The sequence below is a fragment of the Schistocerca serialis genome, chromosome 3 (genome assembly GCF_023864345.2).
Source record: "Schistocerca serialis cubense isolate TAMUIC-IGC-003099 chromosome 3, iqSchSeri2.2, whole genome shotgun sequence".
Taxonomy (NCBI): domain Eukaryota; kingdom Metazoa; phylum Arthropoda; class Insecta; order Orthoptera; family Acrididae; genus Schistocerca; species Schistocerca serialis.
In genome coordinates, this window is record NC_064640.1 from 543,284,300 (window position 1) to 543,302,603 (window position 18,304).

Genomic DNA, 18,304 nt, shown 5'->3' on the forward strand with positions numbered 1-18,304 from the left:
TATTGTGGTAGTTTTTAATGGGCAACGTATTTCATTTTGAGCAATAAGTGTGGCTCACTACGTTTAAGCATGACTAGCCGCCCATGTGAAGAAGCTAAGTTACAGTAAGCGTTTGGGTAGAATTAGATTATGTGTCCTTGTCGTCATACTGTTTTGTTCTCCTCGTTTGTTGTTTGCATAATTAGTGAGGTATACCCTGGCGGAGAGGTTGCGAATTTCTGCAGCCAGGACCAGATGTGGAGGGAAGTGCATGTGCCGATGATCTTTGTGTAATGGCGAGTGCAAATGACGACAGCAATTTTGTTGTAGATATTTGAGAGGTGACGCAGAAAGCTATCAATAAGGCTGATTGTATTGCAGATGGATACTGAAATGGTATAGACGCATTTAGTGTTTCCGAAGGCCGCAGTTTCGGCACCATATTTGACAGCACTGCCTCCTCAGAATGAAGGAGGAGAACAACAGGAAATGTGTTTATGAGGGCTATGATCGGGCTGACAAGGCTTGTGCCTGTGGATCTGGAGATTTACAAAAGTGACAACACTTGCAGTGTACTGCGTGATGCAGGCAAACTCTGCTGTGCAATCCCAGGGCTACACTTTTTCATCAAGCATCATGCCGAAATTGACTTTAGATGACGAGCGGTGGAACCCAGGGGGATAATGTTCAAGCTGGCGGAAGCTCTCACCAGTGAAATACTGTCGCAGGGTTCGTTTATCATGATGGAACAAATGCGGGCAAAATCACTAATGTCTAATTATCATGTTATAGGGCACAAGGCACTGGGAAGGTGCTTTAGGTGACCGAAGGTGTTGCTAACTTACAGGATTCTTGACTTCGTGTCCGAGAAGGGAATCGTCGTTGAGTACGCAGCGTGAGGGAATCGTCGTTGAGTGCGCAGCGTGTGTGGAAGTTCGCATTTTTTGTCTGTAGAATACAGAGAGAAGAAGATAGTATTAGATTTTACTAGTCAGAGGAACGCCTTCTGCCGTCCTAGTGTTTAATGAGTTTTTTATTTTTTGGCTGGAGTTGGTATCTCTTTATGTCCATTGCACATCGACATATAAAGATTTGTAATATATAAAGGGGTTTTAATCTACAATAAATGTATAAGCAGAAACGAGATTAATATTTAGTAGTCACTAGCTCCCTTGATCATTCATTTTTTTAAGTTGTTATTTACATGTTAAAAAGCAAGAAGGAGGAAACAATTTCACCGTCAAGAGATCCAAAGATCTGCTTCCCAGGGTAGTCAGGCAGGGCAAAATCTTTATTTTCACTTTCAGTATTTTCCATTGCGCACATTCATTTCCACACCCGCACTTCAGCACTCAAAACATCTTCAATACAATCAGCCTTATTGAAAGCTTTCTTCGTCACCTCCTAAGTATCTACTACAAAATTACAGTCGGCAGTTGCACTCTGCTAGACACCAAAATCATCAGCACATGCACTTCCCTCCACATCTGGTCCAGGCTGCAGAAATTCGAGACTTCTCTGCCAGGGAATCCCTCCACCAATCATGCAAACAACGAACGAGGAGAACAAAACAGTACGACGACAAGGACACTTCATCTAATTCTATCCTAACACTTACTGTTTCTTAACTTCTCCACTTGAGCGGTTACTCATGACTACAACTTTACGTGTTTAAATGTAGTGAGCCACATTTATTGCTCCAAATGAAATACATTGCCCATTAAAAACGGCGAAAACTACCACAAAACCCCGACTTCCCGACAAAAATCACCTTCCGCTCCTAAGAAGCTATGCATGGTTAACAACTTATACACTTCCACACAATGAGCCCCACTCATTGACGATAGGCAAAAATAACGTGCATATTTACACTTCCTCAGACCACTGTCTGAGTTTACTTGACACATGTCACACATGAAAACAGAACAGAAAAGCTGCTAAAAGGTGCACTGACGCGATGTGATACTCGAAGGGGAAAAAAAAATAAAACAGTCAGTGCACTCACCCACTGCGCAATGATGCTGTGTGTCGAAGAAGCTGCAACCATGAGGAAATCGGGAGCCATCGTCTCCACATAGGTTGACTGGTAAGGTTCCTCTCTCACTGAAATATACACGTGACACACATATCTGGTATCAAAACGTAGAGGTTTAGGATGGATGACCTCTACACTTGGAGGTCTGAGTTGAGGTGGTGAATTGTTGTCGCAATGATGATCCATGGCTGTTCATAAAACTTCACTGTTTGTCATACATTTTACTGAAGAACGAACTATAACATTCTGTGGTGCAATGTCCTCCATGGTGTATGCTGAAGACAGCGGGTTTTAAGGAGCTGACGCAACAGGTGGCCATGGTCGGAAACGACTGCCCTCTATAGCGGAAGGCTGGTAGCACCTGGTAGTTGGCCCACTTGCTGGAAGATGCTAAGCCCACACAACTGATCTTAAAACCAGTATCAGGGGCCCACAGGTAGTGGAGGCCATATCTTGTCTTAGTTGCTTGAAGCATCATGTCGCCTCAAGGAATGGCATACACCTCTCTGAGACACCTTTGCCTGAAAGTAATGGTAATTTATGTTGGGACAGAATGCTCTTGCTTTGCAAATCACAGCATCCAACAATGTAGACCAGAAGAAGTCTGTTGATTGGATGTGTAGTAATTGGCCTTACATTGCCTTTCTGCTGTGTCGTCGTTACATTGGTGCCACCCCCTTTCCTGGAGCACAATGCGGGAATCTGCATCGTACGAAATGGTGTTTGGTCTGATGACCTTAGCAGTTAAGTCCCAAAAGATTTCACAACCATTTGAACATTGAACTAAATTCTACTCTACTCACCACTCGCAGCCTGTAGCTCAGTGCTACCAACAGCACATAGGCCGCAGTACGCCACCGCTTGCGCAAGGCACTGATGCAGTGACGTCACAGCCTCGCGCAGTGCAGAGCAGTGAGTCCGCAGCCCGTGGGCTACATCTCCATACGCAACTCTGCTTAGCCCGTGGCATACAAGTTGTTTCACAACAGCACTGCTCGGCCCTTGGGGTGACTTCAGGGACTCGCTCGGCCGGAGACTGCTGTAGCCCAGTGCGGCTGCATGACTCTGCACCGTGCGGCGCGTCGGACCTCCATGCGATAGCCGCAGCTGCACCGGCTGTGCTAGGCAAGGCTAGCATAGCTGTGATGGCTACAATCCTGGACGGGCCGCGATTCGATGCCAACCTCTGTTGCAAACAGCACAACAAGAGCTCACTCTCAGCCGGTTGTAACCGTCCGATTGACATCATACAAGCCAACAACGACGTCACTCAAGCAGTGGCTGCATCAATTCCCACAGGCACACACATCCCTGAACTGACATAACCTTGTTGTACACGACTTGAATGACTACTCAGGTAACAGCCAGTATCAAAGTCATATATATCACAGGAAAAGGTAAGACACCAAGAAAATTTTTCTTCCTTTATGTTTATGAAATATTTGTGTACCAGAAAGTGCACAAATGTTAATAAGTACATGTAATACTTTCTACGACAATAAAGAAAAGAGAAGCCTTCACATTTTTTCTGCAATCAGCTAGGAGATGCCTTCCTGTTTCGTATCGTCCTATGTTCTTCAGCTTTCGCTATGTATGCATCCATCTTGTTATCTCTTATGTACCACGAATATACGAGGGGCGTTTGAAAAATACGTGCAAAAATAGAAAGTGCTTACATGTTAGTGGTAAACCTTTTTTTTTCAACAGTCTCCATTTAGACTTATACACTTCGTCCAACGCAGTTCTAATTTGTAGATACCTTCCGAATAATAGGAATTGACCAAGTCTTCAATATAGCTAATAGTTGCTGCAATCACCTCCCTGTTTGAATAAAATCTTTGTCTCGCCAGAAATTTCTTCAAATTGGGGAACAAATGGTAGTCCGAGGGAGCCAAGTCTGGAGAATAGGGGGCTATGGGAAACGAGCTGGAATCCTATTTCCATTAATTTTGCCACCAGAACTGCTTAGGTTTGTGCTGGTGCATTGTCATGATTGAAAACGGCGGTCCTATTATAATGAGTAATATTCACATGTAATAGTCTTACTCTTTTCCAGATTGTCGATGAGAATTATCCCTTGCGAATCCTAAAAGACAGTCGTCATAACCCTTCTGGCCGAAGGAATGGTCTTCGCCTTTTTTGGTGCAGATTCTCCCTTGGTAACCTATTGTTTAGGTTATTGTTTGGTCTCAGGAGTATAGTAATGCATCCATGTTTCATCCAAAGTGATGAAACGACGTTCAAAGTCCTGCAGATTCTTCTGGACAGCTGCAAACCATCTTTGCAACACTTCTCACGATTCCGTTTTTGGTCAAGCGCGAGCAATAGCGGAACGCATCTTGTGGATAGCTTTCTCATGTCCAAATGTTCACGCAATATATTATGTACCCATTCATTCGAGATGCTCACAGAACTAGCAGTCTCACGCACCTCAACCCTTCTGTCATCCATTACCATATTATGGATTTTATCAATGATTTCTAGAGTGGTAATCTCCACAGGGCGTCCAGAACGTTCAACAACACTTGTGTCTATATGGCCGCTCCTAAAAGTTTGAAATCACTTACAAACTGTTCTAATCGAAGGCGCAGAGTAACCGCAAACTTTATTAAGCTTCTCTGTAGTTTCCTGAGGCGTTTTACCTTTCATAAAGTAATGTTTAATCAACATACGATATTATTTTTGGTCCATTTTTTGACAATCACTCGACTTCCTTGAGTCACACGGATGCCAAACACAAAGAAATAGACCAATATGATGGAAACTTGGTGTGCGTTCTTTCCAAAGATGCTACTAACTAAACATGACCTAAATAGGTGCTGGTGGTGGCATCTCTCAGACTTCGCACAGACTTTTCAAACGCCTCTCGTATTCAAGTATATTTCAATTAATACCTTTCAGATGTAATAATTTAACAAACTAAACATATCTCTTTGTATTAATGTCTTTATCAGCTTTGTATACAGCTATTCGTGAAAGAAATGCAAAACTGCTGAGGCCGTCCGTGGTGGCCGAGCGGTTCTAGGCGCTTTAGTCCGGGACTGCGCGACTGCTACGGTCGCAAGTTGGAATCCTGCCCCGGGCATGGATGTGTGTGATGACCTTAGGGTAGTTATGTTTAAGTAGTTCTCAGTTCTAGAGGACTGATGACCTCAGATGTTAAGTCCCATAGTGCTGAGAGCCATTTGAACCAATTTAAAACTGCTGACGTGGAGCCCGTCAGCCATTGGAGTGATCCACATACTGATTAGTAATTTATCGGATCTTTTATGGTGCACCAAACTACCTACAGTCCTTATGAAACGAAGTCCGATACTCATTTAACTATACAGTATAATTCAATAGACCGACCGCGTTACGCACTTGCCTTATGAAAATAACATTGGAGCCACATCTGTAAGTTTGCGTTTCTCACGAAAGCAAACCTGAAGTAACAGTAAATCACAACAGCAATCAACAAGCACTGCTCAGTTAATTTCAATTGACAATACTGAGCTCACTACCTGCTCGTAAGTGGTAGGAATAACGACAATTTTCTTTACATTCTCTATCTTCCTTCAACCTTCCAGCTCTTGATAGATCACTGAGCCAGTCTAATGATACTGCCTGGAATAAGCAGTTGACAATTTCAGAATGTCTCTGTGCAAGAAGCTCTCTGAGAAGGGAAAAATAGCACAAAATGAAGAAACTGATAATACGCTGATGAAAGAACTTTTTACGTTATGTATGCTATTCGATTACTGTAATTCTAATACCATATCGTTTCTTTTATAGCTTTCATGACATAAGGGTTTTCGTAGCTCTTCCAAGCGGTGTCCAGGGTATCAAAACTGGGGAAATCTCCTGCACTGCACATTCTGTTGGCATGGACAATGACTATGTTAAAGCATTTGAGTCAGGCCCCCCAGGACAGAGAGGTTTGTGAAATTGGGCTTTTACATAAACTCCTCAAATTATACTTAGATGTAAAGCTATTTGTCCAGAGATGCTGTGAGGTAGCAACATTCCTCTAGCGACAATTCGTCATTTAAAAATGGTATCTGAAGATAAGAAAAGTAAAGTCATGAAAAGGATGCAATACTTTTCCTTCCTCATACTTCTACAACCCCAGAATACACTCTAACGATATTCCCCTTTACTGCATCTCCAACCGTATTTTCTCTTTGTTCTCGCTAGTGGGTTCGAACGGACGGTCTCATTTCTTTCACAAATAGCTGTATACAAATCTGATAAAGACACTAACACAAAGAGATATGTTTAGTTTGTTAAATTAATACATCTCAAAGGTGTTAATTTAAATATACTTAAATACGAGGTGCGTTTGAAGAGTCTGTGCGAAGTCTGAGAGATGCCACCACCGGCACCTATTTAGGTCATGTTTATTATTAGCATCTTTGGAAAGAACGCACACCAAGTGTCAGTCATATTGGTATATTTTTTTGTGTTAGGCATTCGTGTGAATCAAGGAAGTCGTGTGATTGTCAAAAACTGGGCGAAAAAGAATTTCGTGTGGTGATTAAACATTACTTGATGGATGGCAGAACGCCTCAGGAGACTAAAGAGAAGCTTGATAAACACAACGGTGACTCTGCGCCTTCGCTTAGAACAGTTTATAAGTGATTTCAAAATTTGAGTAGTGGCCATATGGGCACAAGTGATGCTGAATGTTCTGGACGCCCTGTGGAGATTACCACTCCAGAAATCGTTGATAAAATCCATGAGATGGTTATGGATGACAGAAGAGTTAAGGTGAGTGGGATTGCTAGTGCTGTGGGCATCTCGAATGAACGGGTACATAATATTTTGCATGAACATTTGGACATCAGAAAGCTATCCGTTAGATGTGTTCCGCGATTTCTCACGTTTGACCAAAACGGAACTGTGCGAAGTGTTGCAAGGATGGTTTACAGCTGTTCTGAAGAATCCGCAGGACTTTGTGCGTCGTTTCGTCACTGTGGATGAGACATGGATACATTACTATACTCCTGAGACCAAACAAGAATCCAAACAATGAGTACCGAGGGAGAACCTGCACCAAAAAAGGCGAAGACCATTCCTTTGGCTGGAAAGGTTATTGAGACTGTCTTTGGGGAATCTCAAGGGATAATCCTCATCGAGTATGTGGAATAGGGTAAAACTATTACAGGTGAATATTATTCATCGTTATTGGACCGTCATTTTCGATCAAGAAAATGCACCAGCTCACACCTCAGCAGTTGCGGTCGCAAAACTAATGGAAATAGGATTTTAACTCGTTTCACATCCCCCACCCCCCATGTACTCCAGACCTGGCTCGTTCGGACTACTATTTGTTCCCCAAATTGTAGAAATGGCTGGCGGGACAAAGATTTTATTCAAACGAGGAGATGATTGCAGCAACTATTAGATATTTTGCAAACTTGGACAATTCCTATTATTCGGAAGGGATCAACAAATTAGAACAGCGTTGGACGAAGCGTGTAAGTCTAATTGGAGACAATGTTGAAAATAGAAATTGTTTACCCCAAACTTGTAAGCAGTATTTATTTTTGCACGGATTTTTCAATGACACCTCGTACATTCATGGTTCTTAAGAGCTATCAGGACAGATGCATAGATGCTTACATAGCGAAACTGAAGAACAAAGGACGATACGAAACAGGAAAGCATCTCCTAGCTGATCGCAGAAAAAATGTGAAGGCTTCTCCGTTCTTGATTATCGGCCTGTATTACATGTACTTATTAACATTTGTGGACATTCTAGTACACACATATTTCATAAACATAAAGAAAGAAAAATTTTCTTCGTGTCTTATAGTTTCCTACGATATATTTGCCTACGATACTGGCTGTTACATGAGTAGTCATTCAAGTCATGTACAACAAGGTTAATTTAGTTTAGGGACATGTCTGCCCGAGGGAATTGATGCAACCATTGATGGAGTCACGCCGCCATTGGCTTGTATGATGTCAATTGGTCGGTGGCCACTGATTTTGCAGTTTGCAGCAGAGGTGGGCATCGAGGCGCGGCGCATCCAGGAGCGTAACCATAACAGCCGTGCGAGCCCCGCGTAGTGCTGCCCGTCCAACCGGGGCAGCCGCATGGTCGTCAGACGGGGCGCACAGTGCAGAGTCGTGTGGCCGCAATAGGCTACAGGAGTCGCGGGTCGAGCGAGTCCCTGACGTCACCCCAAGGGCCGAGCAGTGTTGTTGCGAAACGAACTTGTATACCACGGGCTCAGCAGGGTCGCTTATGGAGACGCAGCCCACGGGACGCGACCTCACTGCTACACACTGAGCGAGCCCGTGACGTCACTGCGCCAGTGCCTTGCGCAAGTGCTGGCGCGCTGCGGCCTACGGTTGTTCGTAGCACTGACCGCAGTTGTGAGCTACGGACTGCGAGAGGTGAGTAGAGCAGAGTTATTTCAAATGTTTAAATGTGTGTGAAATCTTATGGGACTTAACTGCTTAGGTCATTAGGCAAAATGAGCGCGGAAACTAAGCTTGGTATGCAGAATAAGGTGCACATGTCAATAAAAAGGGAAGTAAAAGAAAAACTAATGAGTGGTGAGTGGAGAACCACACAGCCTGAAGCGAATTTTAAAGGTTCAGTTTGGACCGTGGTGAAGACTCTCGTGGATGGTGTTAGGAAAACCGTTCATTTTATTTGCTGTTCGTTGTGCAGTGAATTTTGCTCTCATGCTGAAGGGTCAAGTGGATCTTCGCACATTTCTCCCCATCCAGGCAGGTCTAATAAACAAGGGTCTTGTGTAGATGAGAAACGACTTCCTAAACCTGGTCAGGACATAAGTGCCGATAAATGCGTAGCTATGTGTGCACGAGATGTAAGGTCTTATGGAACTATATAAGGTGAAGGTCCTATGGATGCTGTTCACACTTTAGTTGACACTGCAAAGGCCATTATGTCTCACCCCCAAATGTGTCGCGATACATGGCATGAAGTGCTAAAAGCCTATGACTTATCATTATGCCTGAGGTAATTGCTCATATAAGAGAAGGTGAATACTCAGCTACTTCAGACTTGTGGACATCCAGTGTGAGAAGAAACAATTGTCTGACATATACTAACTCCTGTATCATTTACTGCACTCTCAGATCTCGCATTTTATTTACAACCCAGTTTCCACATAAACCAAAAACGTACGGTAACATTCTAAGAGAATTGTTTAGACGATTTATGTCTCTTGGTATCCACCACTCCATTTTAAAAGACATGCAGCACACTACTGATCAAGGTACCAACATTGTCGCTGCACTGCATGATTATTCACGATTGAATTGTTCCTGCCATATGCTAAATATGGGACTACGAAAGAAATTTAAAAGCGGAGTGCATATGCGTCAATTGTCCATAACTTCATGGTCTTTTGACTGTGGCGTAAGAACACGTCACATACGTAAAGATAAGTGTTCTAATTAATGCTCTTGGTAGATAACTGAGCCAGTCTAACGATGCTCGCTGGAATAAGCAGCTGACAATGTTAGAATGTCTTCGTGCAAGAAGCTCTCTGGGAAGGGAGAAATAGCCCAAAATGAAGTAACTGATAATACGCTGATGAAAGAACTTTTTACGTTATGTATGCTATTTGATTGCTGTTATTCTTATACGCAATCGTTTATTTTACAGCTTCAAAAACACTAGGGATTTGTAGCTCTTCCATGCGGCGTCCAAGGAATTACAACTGGGGAAATCACCTACACTGCACCATCTGTGTACATGAACAATGACAATGTTAAAGCATTTGAGTCAGGCGCCCCAGAACAGAGAAGTTTCTGAAATCGTACTTCTACATAAACGACTCAAATTTTAATTAGATGAAAAGCTATTTGTCCAGAGGTACTGTGAGGTAGCAACTTTCCTCTGGTCACCATTCGTCATTTAATAATGATATCTGAAGATAAGATGCGTAAAATCATGAAATGGATACAATAGTTTTCCTACTTCATACATCTCCAATCCCACAATACACTCTAACGACATTTCCCATTACTGCATCTCCAACCGTATTTTCTATTTGTTCTTGCTAGTGGGTTCGAACGGAAGTGGCTTACCTTTCGATCTAGAAATAGTTATCTCAATGTACGCTGCTCTTCTGGAAGTTACAAAAACAACATTTAATGTTCGGAAACAGGAGAGATGCTCATTCCTACATGTTCCTCCACAACTGGTTACATGTGAATCCTTGGGAATCCATGTTGTCCTGAATGAAAGTTTGAATTTTTGCTGTAATGCACAGAAATTTGAATTCTGCAGTCCTCAGGTAAAAAGGAGAGAGGAGTAATTAGGCTGGGCATGTATTTCACAGCACCACCCCACCAAAGAACAAATCATGTTGAAGCATATAAATTTTGCTACTCCATCTGCTGGATTTCTGGTTGTGCAATTGAAGATGGGAGTGAGACATTCGGGTAACCTACACTCGTTGTCCTCCCCTCATTAACCATCGACCTCACCGTTGGTGGGGAGGCTTGTGTGCCACAGCGATGCAGATTGCTGTACCGTAGGACCAACCACGACGGAGGGGTATCTGTTGAGAGACCAGATAAACGTGTGGTTCCTGAAGAGGGGCAACAGCTTTTTCATTATTTGCAGGGGCAACAGTCTGGATGATTGACTGATTTGGCCTTGTAACCCTAACCAAAACGGCCTTGCTGTGCTGGTACTGCGAACTGCTGAAAGCAAGGGGAAACTACAGTCGTAATTTTTCCCAAAGGCATGCAGCTTTACTGTATGGTTAAATGATGATGGCGTCCTCTTGGGTAAAATATTCCAGAGATAAAATAGTTCCCCATTCGGGTCTCCATGCGGGGACTACTCAAGAGGACGTCGTTATCAGGAGAAAGGAAACTGGCGTTCCACGGATCTGAGTGTGGAATGTCGTATCCCTTAATCGGGCAGGTACGTTAGAACATTTGAAAAGGGAAATGGATAGGTTAAAGTTAGATGTAGTGGGAATTAGTGAAGTTCGGAGGCAGGAAGAACAAGACTTTTGGTCAGGTGAATACAGGGTTTTAAATACAAAATCAAATAGAGGTAATGCAGGAGTCGGTTTAATAATGAACATAAACATAGGAGTGCGGGTTAGCTACTACAAACAGCATAGTGGACGCATTATTGTGGCCAAGATAGACACAAAGCCCACGCCTACTACAGTAGTACAAGTTTATATGCCAGCTAGCTGTGCAGTTGAAAAAATTGATGAAATGTATGATGAGATGAAAGAAATTATTCAGGTAGTGAAGGGAGACGAAAATTTAATAGTCATAGGGTGACTGGAATTCGAGAGTAGGAAAAGAAAGAGAAGGAAACTAGTAGTTGAATATGGATTGGGGTAAGAAATGAAAGAGGAATCCGTCTGGTAGAATTTTGCGCAGATCATAACTTAATCATAGCTAACACTTGGTTCAAGAATCATAATAGAAGGTTGTAAACATGGAAGAATCCTGGAGGTACTAGAAGGTATCAGATAGATTATATAATGGTAATACAGAGATTTTGGAACCAGGTTTTAAACTGTAATACATTTCCAGGGGCAGATGTGGACTCTGACCACTATCTATTGGTTATGAACTGTAGATTAAAACTGAAGAAACTGCAAAAAGGTGGGAATGTAAGGAGATTGGACCTGGATAAACTGACTAAACCAGAGGTTGTACAGAGATTCAGGTAGAGCATAAGAGAATAATTGACAGGAAAGGGGGAAAGAAATACAGTAGAAGAAGAATGGGTAACTCTGAGGGATGAAGTAGTGTAGGCAGAAGAGGATCAGGTAGGTAAAAAGACGAGGGCTAGTACAAATCCTTGGGTTACAGAATAAAGATTGAATTTATTTGATGAAAGGAGAAAATATAAAAACGCAGTAAATGAAGCAGGCAAAAAGGAACACAAACATCTCAAAAATGAGATCTACAGGCAGTTCAAAATGACTAAGCAGGGATGGCTAGAGGACAAATGCAAGGATGTAGAGGCTTATCTCACTAGAGGTAAGACAGATACTGCCTACAAGAAAATTAAAGAGACCTTTGGAGAAAAGAGAGCCACTTGTATGAATATCAGATGGAAACCAAGTTCTAAGCAAAGAAGGGAAAGCAGAACGGTGGAATGAGTACATAGAGGGTCTATACAAGGGCGAAGTGTTTGGGGACAATTTTATGGAAATGGAAGAGAATGTAGATGTAGATGAAATACGTATATGATACTGCTTGAAGAGTTTGACAGAGCACTGATACACCTGACTCGAAACAGGGCCCTGGGAGTAAACAAAATTCTATTAGAACTACTGACGGCCTTGGGAGAGCCAGTCCTGACGAAACTCTACCATCTGGTGAGTAAGATGTATGAGACAGGCAAAATACCCTCAGACTTCAAGAAGAATATAATAATTCCAATCCCAAAGAAAGCAGGTGTTGACAGATGTGCAAATTACCGAACTATCAGTTTAATAAGTCACGGCTGCAAAATACTAACACGAGATCTTTACAGACGAATGGAAAAACTGGTAGAAGCCGACCTCGGGGAAGATCAGTTTGGATTGCGTAGAAATATTGGAACATGTGAGGCAATACTGACCTTACGACTTATCTTAGAAGAAAGATTATCGAAAGGCAAATCTACGTTTCTAGCATGTGAAGACTTAGAGAAAGCTTTTGACGATGTTGACTGGAATACTCTCTTTCAAATTCTAAAGGTGGCAGAGGTTAAATACAGGGAGCGAAAGGCTATTTACAATTTGTACAGAAACCAGATGGCAGTTATAGGAGTCGAGGGACATGAAATTGAAGCAGTGGTTGGGAGGGGAGTGAGACAGGGTTGTAGCCTCTCCCCGATGTTATTCAATCTGTATATTGAGCAAGCGGTAAAGGAAACAAAAGAAAATTACGGAGTAGGTATTAAAATCCATGGAGAAGAAACAAAAACTTTCAGGTTCGCCGATGAGATTTTAATTCTGTCAGAGACAGCAAAGGACCTGGAAGAGCAGTTGAACGGAATGGGCAATGTCTTGAAAGGTGGATGTAAGATGAACATCAACAAAAGCAAAACGAAGATAATGGAATGTATGGAAGTGAAACATGGACGATAAATAGTTTGGACAAGAAGAGAATAGAAGCTTTCGAAATGTTGTGCTACAGAAGAATGCTGAAGATTAGATGGATAGATCACATAACTAATGAGGAGGTATTGAATAGAATTGTGGAAAAGAGAAGTCTGCGGCACGACATGACAACAAGAATGGACCAGTTGGTAGAACATGTTCTGAGGCATCAAGAAATCACAAATGTAGCATTGGGGAGCAGCGTGGAGGGTGAAAATCGTAGAGGGAGACTAAGATATTAATACACTAATCAGATTCAGAAGGATGTAGGTTCCAGTAAGTACTGGGAGATGAAGAATCTTGCACAGGATAGGGTAGCATGGGGAGCTGCATCAAACCAGTCTCAGGACTGAAGACCACAACAACAATAACAACAATCGATCTCATTCAACATCTACTCGGAACGAGCAGTAAAGCATACAACGATGCATTTGTAAACAGACTTAAATATCAGGGAGAAGCGATAAACATATTGAAGTTTACCGGTGACACTGCAATTCTGTCAGAGACAGCAAAGAACTTGGAATAACAGTAGAATGGAATAGACAGTGGCTGGGAAAGGGATTATAAGATAACCCTCAATGCAACTTAATGAAAGGCAATGTAACTTATTCGAACTGAACCTAGGAGTACCAACGGATTTACCATTACGTGTACTACAAAAAGGGGGTGTAATATATGACCAACACAAAGATATACGGATTTAGTTAACTTTCGTTGTCTTTTAGGCACAGCATACTTTTGAAAGATATATTTATGTGTAAGAAGAGTAATAAACCTGAAAATATGAATTTGACACATGTTCTGAAAATTCACATGCACTGACAAGACCTAAATTTTTGCGTTAATTTTTACTCAGAAACTTAAAACGTAATCTGGCAGAAGCAATCATTAAAAATCACAAATACATTTTTTCAAAATTTTAAAATATAATCTACATGACTAGATTGCAGCATTCTGAAAAGGTAGGCAAAAAGTACCCCTTCCCTCTCCCTTGGTATTCTGAGAGTTCAATAAGGTAGTGTTAAGGGAATCTGATTACGGAATGAGACACTAAGAGCACTATTGGGCAGCAAAATAACTGATGATGGCCGAAGTAGAGAGACTACAAAATGAATAGTGACTACAGCACGAAAAGCATTAATGAAAACGAGGGATTTGCTAACGTCGAATATAAATTTAAGTGTTAGGAAGTATTTCTGGAAGGTATTTGTATGGTTTCCAAGATGCTGCTCCAGGCGGGTGTGAAAATGAATGTGCGCAGTGGAAAATACTGGACGCAAATATACAGATTTGGCCCTGTCTGACTACCCCCTGAAGAAGATCTTAGTAACTCTTAACGCTGATATTATTTCCTGCTTCTTGCTCTTTAACATATACATTACAAAATAAAAATAAATGAATGATTAAGGGAACTAGTAATTACTAAATATTAATGTTGTTTCTACATTTATTGTAGATTTAAACCTCTTTATATGTTACAAATGTCTATATGTCGATGTGCAATGGACATAAAGAGATACAAATGAATTTCCTGACTAATATTATTCATAAACTACCCAAATCTGCCCTTCCTACGGCTACGCAATCTAATATAAATAACACGAGATGACTGATATAATCTACGTCCAAACACTAAAAGACACTACTTTCAAAGATGATCTATAGCGGTTTGCAACCTCAGTGGAAATGAAACTTACGTGATCACAGCTGTTCAGCTTTATAACCCTAATACGCCGAAGCAATTAGCAATATCAGAGAATGTACTGCATTAGTGTGTCGGAGTGATGCTTCTCGTGCACGGCTGCGACGATGGAAGAACTCCAGCCACAAAATAAAAAACTCTTTAAACGCTAGGACGGCAGAAGGCGATCCTCAGACTAGTATAATCTAATACTATCTTCTCCTCTCTGTATTCTACAGACAAAAAACGCGAACTCCCAGCCGGAAGGACGGAATTCTGATAACGTCTCAATGTGAGTATAGGCAGGACAAGTGCTCTCTATCACTGAACGCTGCGTACTCAACGACGATTCGCTACCCGGAGGCGAAGTCCAGAATCGTGTAAGTTAGCAACACCTTCGGTCACCTTGAAACGTCCCCTTAGAACAATTTATACAAGACTGTCCTTAAACTGACATACAATATTTTTTTTAGCGCAACGCAATCTGACTTTCAATAATCCCTACAAAGGAATGGCCCTGACTAACATTAACCTATACCTTTCAGAAATCACTTACCTCACAAAAACCTTCAATACTCGAACTACTGCAGTACAGCGAGCGCCACTACTGCCAGCTAACTAAAAGATTCAAACTACGGAAGGCACTAACTACTGATAGGGATAGTTAGCAAATGAAAGATATTAATAGAGAACAAACTATGTATTTACCTTGATATCATCATATATAAATATAGCAGTTCATGAAAAATTACAAAACTCTGCCATCTCTCTCCCCACATCCACCACTGCTGGCGGCTCACCTCCAACTGCGCAACGCTACGCGCTGTTCACAGCCAGCTGCCTAACACTACAATGGCGACTATTACAACAATGCAAAGCAGCCACAGACTGCACACAGCACAGCCAGTGATTTTCATATTGACGCTACATAACGTTGCCAATAAGAAAACATAAACAGCCTACTTACATAGAGAAAACATAAACAGCCTACTTACATAGCCCCCATGCTCCCCACAAAAAGTTTTACAAATTGGTTTGGGCAGTGCCCAATACAGATTTGAAAAAATTTTTCATAATTACAATAACAAAGAAATCAAATGCACACACTTATTGGTACTATGTTGGTCAAAACCTCAAATTTTCTCACAGTCCATAAAGATAGTCCTGATCATTCATCATAATAGCAATTACAGTTTTTTTTTCACGAAGTCTCATTAGTAAAAGAAATTGCACACAGAAGTGGTGGATTTCCATGCAGTCTTGAAGAAGTAGTGTTGTCCTTCCAACGGAAAGACATGGCTGACTCTCGACATGCAGACAGGTAATGGGTCACAACAGAGCAAACCCACAACAGAGTCATTCGAAGTTTTGAAGAATATTGGTAGGTAGGTCATCACAGAGCAGACCCACTGTAGTCCTGGTAGAGATTGTGGTATTGGTGGGCCATCAAAGATGCAGACCCATTATAGTCCTTGTATAGACGGCCAGCAGCCATCTATTGCGACTGTGCAGGTGCACAATCACCATCGAAGAGTCTTGCAGAGAAGGTAGCAAGTCCATAAACCACCACTCGTGAACTCAGAAAGTTTTTTTTCTAATTGTCCTTAGAACCAGCAATGCTGTTATCCAGTCCCTTGCTGAATCATTAACACACGTGCAAACACTATCAGTCCCTACTTCTCACATATTGTCCATATACTATGACCAACAGAAATGTGTGCAGTGAAATGTAACTTAATTTGAAGAACTGGTGTCTATACAATTATAAATTTACAACATGAAAATACAATTACAAAGGTACAAAATACATCATTAAAGAACATAAAAATACAGATAACATTTGTAGTACAGGCTTTACAAAAGAATCGAAATAACATATCCATCAGAGTTACAGGAATTGTGACATAAGTAAATATATAAAATAATGAGAATAGTTTTGGAAACATTAATTTCACACATGAACATTGAAACAGAACAGAATTGTAAACAACTTTACAAATAATATAACATATTATTAATGCAACTTATATTTGAGGATAACAGTATTCCTCCTCATAGTGAATATAGCTTAGTACTAGAAAAATTCTACAACATAAATCGTATTAGCTAAACACATAAAGACAGGAAAAACACAAATACACAAGAGTACACACACATATAGCGGAATAATACAAAAGGAAAGGACAGGGTTTGTTTTACTGCAGTATTTTGCATGGAGATCTCCCTTTGTTCATCATTATTCCCAAAAGTACTATCTATACCTGCTTTCTGTACATTTTTCGTTTAACTTCTCAACGCATTTCTTCCAATTCATTGCAACTCATTCTCATATATAGTCTACCCCCTCTTAAGCTAACTTAAATCTACTGAGCTCAGATGCTAAACTAAGGGACGAGGCAATGCAGCAGCACAAAATAAGTAACACAAACAGCAGTGACCAAAAAAATGGAAAATTGCAAAGCAAGCTACAGTAAATCTAAATTACCAAGCAATGCAACATTACAACTAATATGAGGCAATGCACAGCAAACAAGAAAAATAAATCTGGCTTAGCAGAGTAACACAAATTAAAACTCAGTAGCACTATGCCTGGCAAACAGCAGCTTATATCTAAACATGACATAGCTCAAGCAGAAAAAATATTACAGTAAAAACAACAATGCAGATAAGGGAAATGTATATTCACATCTTAATGTCTATGTAATTAAAGTGGTGCACCACAAATTATTCTACAAAAGAAATTACCAAGTACTTGAAAAGAAAATTATAGATGCAGTTACTGTTATTAGTCCCTTCTTATTGTTCTCTCCATTCCAAGAGCTCCTTTTTTGAAGAATGTGGATCAGAAAATAATTATTTAATAAATCTGTTGACAGAAAGTGTTCACATTAGCAGATGCATTTAAGTTTATTTTATAAAACCAGTGCTGCAACACAGCTGGAAACCAGATATTAAACAAAATGAGCAATCTCTTAACTACAAAGACAATAGATGTAAAATGTTTCTAATCATTTCATTAGGCATTTTAGTAAATATCATAAATTACGAGCTCCACAGTATGCTTTCAACAAGGAAATGTCAATAGCGAGGACAATGGCCTCCCCTTTCTTTCTTTATACCTGTGCTTCTGATGAGGCACTCACTAATGACTTGTTCTCCCGGCGTCTGACACAGCTGCGTGCCCACGACGCATTACGTGCAGGTGGTCACTTAACTTTCTTACGGAAATATTTACGACAGCAGTTTCCGCTACTGTGACAGTCTCATATACAAAATTTCACGGGTCGAGAATTTGCGTTGCAAATGTGTAGAAACAAAACCTTATAAATATAACAGTGTCCAAAAAATTTTCGCCAGCATTGTGATATGTTCACGCATTTACACACATTTCATAACTCTTAAAGTACGAATCTTGGTTTCCAACAACCTTTTTCACAAACCAGACTCCCTAAACACTACTCATTATTCCTTACCTTATTCGTCGACACTTCTTCAATATTTCATCATAACAGC